Source organism: Convolutriloba macropyga, unplaced genomic scaffold, assembly GCF_964194025.1.
Source record: "Convolutriloba macropyga unplaced genomic scaffold, txConMacr16.3 SCAFFOLD_470, whole genome shotgun sequence".
Classification (NCBI taxonomy): domain Eukaryota; kingdom Metazoa; phylum Xenacoelomorpha; order Acoela; family Convolutidae; genus Convolutriloba; species Convolutriloba macropyga.
This window is the reverse complement of record NW_027451196.1, coordinates 43918-50000: the sequence shown is the minus strand read 5'-3', so window position 1 is coordinate 50000 and position 6083 is coordinate 43918. Positions and strand designations below refer to the sequence as shown.

Below are 6083 nucleotides of genomic sequence, written 5' to 3'. Positions count from 1 at the left end.
GTTTTGGCTTTCGCCTACTAGAAGCAACATAATACTCGTCTTGTTAGCTCATTCAATGAGAATAGCTTTTCCCGTTGAGAATTTTTGCCTTCAATTGGCGTTGTAGTGAGTTTGGCTACTCAGATCACCAAATACTTGTGACAATTCGAACCAGAAATGTTTTCAATTTTCACATGCTGATGTTTCGGATTCAACCTACTAGAAGCAGCATAATACTTGTATTCAACAATTTCTGTATCAAATCCCAGTTTTCTCTGGTGCATCTTTGCCAAACTATTCCAAACTGCCTGAGTCTGAATACCAATTACAGGTACTAGTAAATGCACGTTACTAAGGACTATATAGTTCTAGGTTACTGTACACAACGACGTTCACATGTTGATGTTTCAGCTGCCGCTTACTAGAAACAACATAATACTTATCGTGCATACCTTTCCATAACTTGTCCTTTTCAGATGCATTAGTTTCCCTTTGTCTTGGCTTCTACAGTCAGACTGGCTACTAGTAACAGCACAGTACTAATCACATATCGTTCTACAGTTTGCAGACAACTTTCACATGTTGATGTTTCAGCTTTCGCCTACTAGAAACAACATAATACTCGCTGTATACATTTGTAGTTCTCTATGTAACTTTCATGTGAAGAAGTTTCGCCAGTCTTTTTGACTGTCTCAAATCTGAGTCATGCTTAGGCTACTAGTTGCTTCATAGTACTTATCGCCTCGAGATCATTGAACAAAACTTGATTTTCACATGTTGCTGTTTCAGCTTCCGCTTACTAGAAACAACATAATACTAGTCTCATTAAGTTCCGTCTCTTTGCAATTTTCTTATGAAGAAAATTCGCCATCACAATGACTCCAGCAGTTCTTGATCAAGGAATGCAATCATTGATCAGAATGCTATTATTTGAATCGGTTCTGCTTTAAGTGTTCCAATTTTATTGGAAGCACCAACAATAGAACATCAATGTGTTCAATCGAGAGTTATATAACCCTGAATCGGACGCAGTCAACAGCCGAAGCCGAGACCGCCTTTTGCGTTAGAGAGGTCGGTAAACAAATCTTGCGATTCATACCGAATTAACACATATAGCTGTGCTCCTCTTCGTAAAGCGAGCCAAGTGATCCCCTGTTGAAGGATGTATTTGGACCAATCTAGTAGCATTTGGTTTCCAACAAGCTCTCCCAAGTTAGCTTACTTATTGGGCTTTTCAACCAATTCGGTTGGCTACAAGCATCATCAAAGTACTAGCCACAGTTTGATCGCAAAATTCTACGACTTTCACATGTTGATGTTTCGGCTTGCGCTTAGCCTACTATAAGCAACATAATACTAGTCATATCATAGAGCGTGATCAGCTTGTGACGTTCTCATGATGAAGTTTCACCAACAGTGTCTCACTTCGAGCTTAAATCCAGCTACTAGTAACTACACAGTACTGACTGCAACGATAACTTTTATCTATACCTTTCACATGCTGCGCTTTCGGCCAGGGCCTACTAACGTCAACATAATACTCGATATAAACTTTTGTTCATGATGCAGCTTCCCCATGCAGAAGTTTCGCCTTCAAATGCTCTCTTGGCCATATGACGTAAGAAAAGGTTACTAGTAACATCACAGTACTAGCCACAGTTTGATTGCAAAATTCTACGACTTTCACATGTTGATGTTTCGGCTTGCGCTTAGCCTACTAGAAGCAACATAATACTAGTCATATCATAGAGCGTGATCAGCTTGTGACGTTCTCATGATGAAGTTTCACCAACAGTGTCTCATTTCGAGCTTAAATCCAGCTACTAGTAACTACACAGTACTGACTGCAACGCTAACTTTTATCTATACCTTTCACATGCTGCGCTTTCGGCCAGGGCCTACTAACGTCAACATAATACTCGATATAAACTTTTGTTCATGATGCAGCTTCCCCATGCAGAAGTTTCGCCTTCAAATGCTCTCTTGGCCATATGACGTAACACAAGGTTACTAGTAACATCACAGTACTAGCCACAATTTGATCGCAAAATTCTACGACTTTCACATGTTGATGTTTCGGCTTGCGCTTAGCCTACTAGAAGCAACATAATACTAGTCATATCATGGAGCGTGATCAGCTTGTGACGTTCTCATGATGAAGTTTCACCAACAGTGTCTCATTTCGAGCTTAAATCCAGCTACTAGTAACTACACAGTACTGACTGCAACGATAACTTTTATCTATACCTTTCACATGCTGCGCTTTCGGCCAGGGCCTACTAATGTCAACATAATACTCGATATAAACTTTTGTTCATGATGCAGCTTCCCCATGCAGAAGTTTCGCCTTCAAATGCTCTCTTGGCCATATGACGTAACACAAGGTTACTAGTAACATCACAGTACTAGCCACAATTTGATCGCAAAATTCTACGACTTTCACATGTTGATGTTTCGGCTTGCGCTTAGCCTACTAGAAGCAACATAATACTAGTCATATCATAGAGCTTGATCAGCTTGTGACATTCTCATGATGAAGTTTCACCAACAGTGTCTCATTTTGAGCTTAAATCCAGCTACTAGTAACTACACAGTACTGACTGCAACAATAACTTTTATCTATACCTTTCACATGCTGCGTTTTCGGCCAAGGCCTACTAACGTCAACATAATACTCGATATAAAATTTTGATCATGATGCAGCTTTCCCATGCAGAAGTTTCGCCTTCAAATGCTCTCTTGGCCATATGACGGAACACCAGGTTACTAGTAACATCACAGTACTAGCCACAGTTTGATTGCAAAATTCTACGACTTTCACATGTTGATGTTTCGGCTTGCGCTTAGCCTACTAGAAGCAACATAATACTAGTCATATCATAGAGCGTGATCAGCTTGTGACGTTCTCATGATGAAGTTTCACCAATAGTGTTTCATTCGAATTGGTTCTGCTTTAAGCTCTCCAATTGTTTTGGATGAACCAGTTTTGCCCTTCGAAGCCACTTTTGTGAGCTTTTGTGGGTCTTTACCAAGAGGATATACCTCAAGGCCTCTTTCAATTCCTTTAAGTTCTTTCAACTCCTTTACAGTTTCTAGGTTCACATAGCTGCAAACCTTATTTCTAGTTTTAAGTCTGGCCAACTTGGGGAGAGTTGGTGCAGACCGTGACCAATTCTAGTAGGATGCCACAACAAGAATGTGATCAACTTAGCTTGTCGATGAACCTGCCCCACATTCAAACAACTCTATCGCCTTTTCCTCGTATAGTTATATGCGAGGGCCTCTCATAGAGAGCGCTGTTAGCAACCTTTTCCACATAGACGATAAAGTTGTGAGTGTTTTGCACATGGCTGTTGTCATCACCACGTGACGAGTCAACTCAGCTTGACTCTCTACACTCCGACAAGCTTTGCACATACGCCTTTAGTTCAGTATGTGTCTTTAATCTGACTCCGGTGCCTCAAGCCGGAAAAATTGTCAGATTATGATCATTATCGGTTAGTCATCCCGATGCAAGATCGTATCGTACTGTCTTTGTCTACCTCCAGATTCCGAAGAACAGGAGGAGACTCTCCCAGACCTACATATCTGGGAGAATGTTCAGAGGGCGAGAAGCTGTGGATTACTCTCCCCTAAGAACTGACTAAACTTTACCCTCGTCCAAGGTAAGTTTATTTTAGCTAGCCTTCTATGTAAAGGATCTGAGGCTAAGCTGTGTTTTTTCGAGCCTTTGGCTCGGAGCAAGTTCAGTGGGCGCCCCGAGTAGCTCAACTCTTTCCCACTGAACAGCGCAACGCTCTGTCACTCGCTGGGATTTTTGCGTGTCGGTTCTAACCACGCGACTTGTGGACCTTTTTAGGCCTTTCTCATTCACAAGTCTATAGCTGGGCTTCTATAACCCAGCTTCTGAGATCTAGATAGCTGCAGTTCTGCTAGGCTGCTTTTGCTAACTAGTCTCCCTTTAAGCAGTCCCTTGCCATGACTGCTGAACTATGTATCCACACAAGTAGTTTTTGAGCTCGATACATAATTCGAGATTGGTTGCCAAGCAATCTCTAGCGACAGAGCGTCATGCGCACTACAGACATGGCCTCTACCAGCAGCCATGCCCGAAGGAATCAATCACTGATCCTTCCGCAGGTTCCCCTACGGAAACCTTGTTACGACTTTTACTTCCTCTAGACAATTAAGCTCGATCCGCTTCATCCCGTTGCCGGAGACCGAAGTCCCAACAGTAGGAATTTGCAATTCTTGCTTAACTATCCAATCAGTAGTAGCGACGGGCGGTGTGTACAAAGGGCAGGGACGTAATCCCTATGAGTTGTTGACTCATAAGTACCAGGAATTCCTGGTTCACGTCTGCAAGTTACAACAGACGATCCCCTTGAAGCGCTGTACTTTTCTCTGATTGCCCAGTCCATTTCGGACCAAGGGCTGAGTACTCAATCTAAAAGTACACAGTGTAGCGCGCGTGCAGTCCAGAACATCTAAGGGCATCACAGACCTGTTATAGCCTCACTTCATCTGCGGTATTTAATTCCGCATAGTTCCTCTAAGAAGTGTTTGAATTCACATATAGTGAATTTCATTATTTAGATGGAGAAGATCTCGTTCGTTATCGGAATTAACCAGACAGATCACTCCACTAACTAAGAACGGCCATGCACCACCGCCCATATAATCATGAAAGATATTCAATCTGTCAATCCTTAAGATGTCTGGACCGGGTGAGTTTTCCCGTGTTGAGTCAAATTAAGCCGCAGGCTCCACTCCTGGTGGTGCCCTTCCGTCAATTCCTTTAAGTTTCGATTTTGCAACCATACTTCCCCCGGAACCAATAAACTTTGGTTTCCCGGTTAATCTCTTGCCAAGTCAAGATCGACTTTGACAAATTGTAGGTTGGTATAGTTTATGGTCAGAATTACGAGGGTATCTAATCCTCTTCAATACTCTGACTTTCGTTCTTGATTAATGAAAACATTCTTGGCAAATGCTTTCGCAGTAGTTTGTCTTGCCACGATCCAAGAATTTCACCTCTAACGTAGCAATACAAATGCCCCCGTCTGTTCCTTTCAATCATTACCGCACTCAGCCAACCGGCATCAATCGAGTAGCGGGTCATTCTCCATTATTCCATGCTTTATTATTCGATCCCAAAGGATGCTTTGAACACTCTAATTTTCTCAGGGTGAAAACACCGTTTCCACAGTTCGTCACATTTAAGTGCAAACTATTTCTTCGATGCGAAGGATGAGCGGAACGAGTCAACAGATTTAACTGAAGACCATGTTGCCGTTCTACTCAAACAGATCCAACTATGAGCTTTTTAAACGCAGCAACTATTGCATACGCTTGTAGAGGCTGGTATTACCGCGGCTGCTGGCACCAGACTTGCCCTCTACTCGTTCATCAATGGAGCTTTTAAGTCCATTCCATTCTGATTACAAACCATAAAGGTTCATATCATTATTTCTAGTCACTACCTCCTCGTGCGGAGAGTGGGTAATTTGCGTGCCTGCTGCCTTCCTTGGATGTGGTAGCCGTTTCTAAGGCTCCCTCTCCGGAATCGAACCCTGATTCCCCGTTACCCGTCACAACCATGGTAGTCCGTTACACTACCATCATAGGTTGATAGGTCAGAAATTCGGAAGTTCCGTCCCCAAGCCGAAGCTATCTGGGATCTTTCAGTTACTAGGACTCATCACGGGATGTGTCTGTACTTAGCAAATCACCCGGTGTAGTCTTGTAAAAGTCTCCGACAGTGTCGGACAATCAGCATGCATTAGCTGCAGGGTTACCGCAGTTATTCATTTAGCTTGCAAATCAACTAATAGATAGTAACTGATTTAATGAGCCATTCGCGGTTCCACTTTTTCAAGCTTCGCTTGCACATGCATGGCTTAGTCTTTCAGACAAGCATATGGCAACTGACAGGATCAATCAGTTTAATTGTACTTTGAACAATCTTTCGATTTGTTCGAATTTAGAAAGACATAGCCTTGCGGCCTCGTCAATCTTGCTTTGAGCTTTTTAAATCACGAAGAGTTTCAATGCATGCTTTGGCATGGCTACTAGTTACTACACAGTACTCTACACACTTAGAG

General features: G+C 42.5%; 1 pseudogene; it reads right to left on the bottom strand.

The window, feature by feature from the left end:
- Window positions 1–991: 991 nt before the first annotated feature.
- On the bottom strand, window positions 992–1143 carry LOC142356480 (5.8S ribosomal RNA; annotated as a pseudogene).
- Window positions 1144–6083: the final 4940 nt, after the last annotated feature.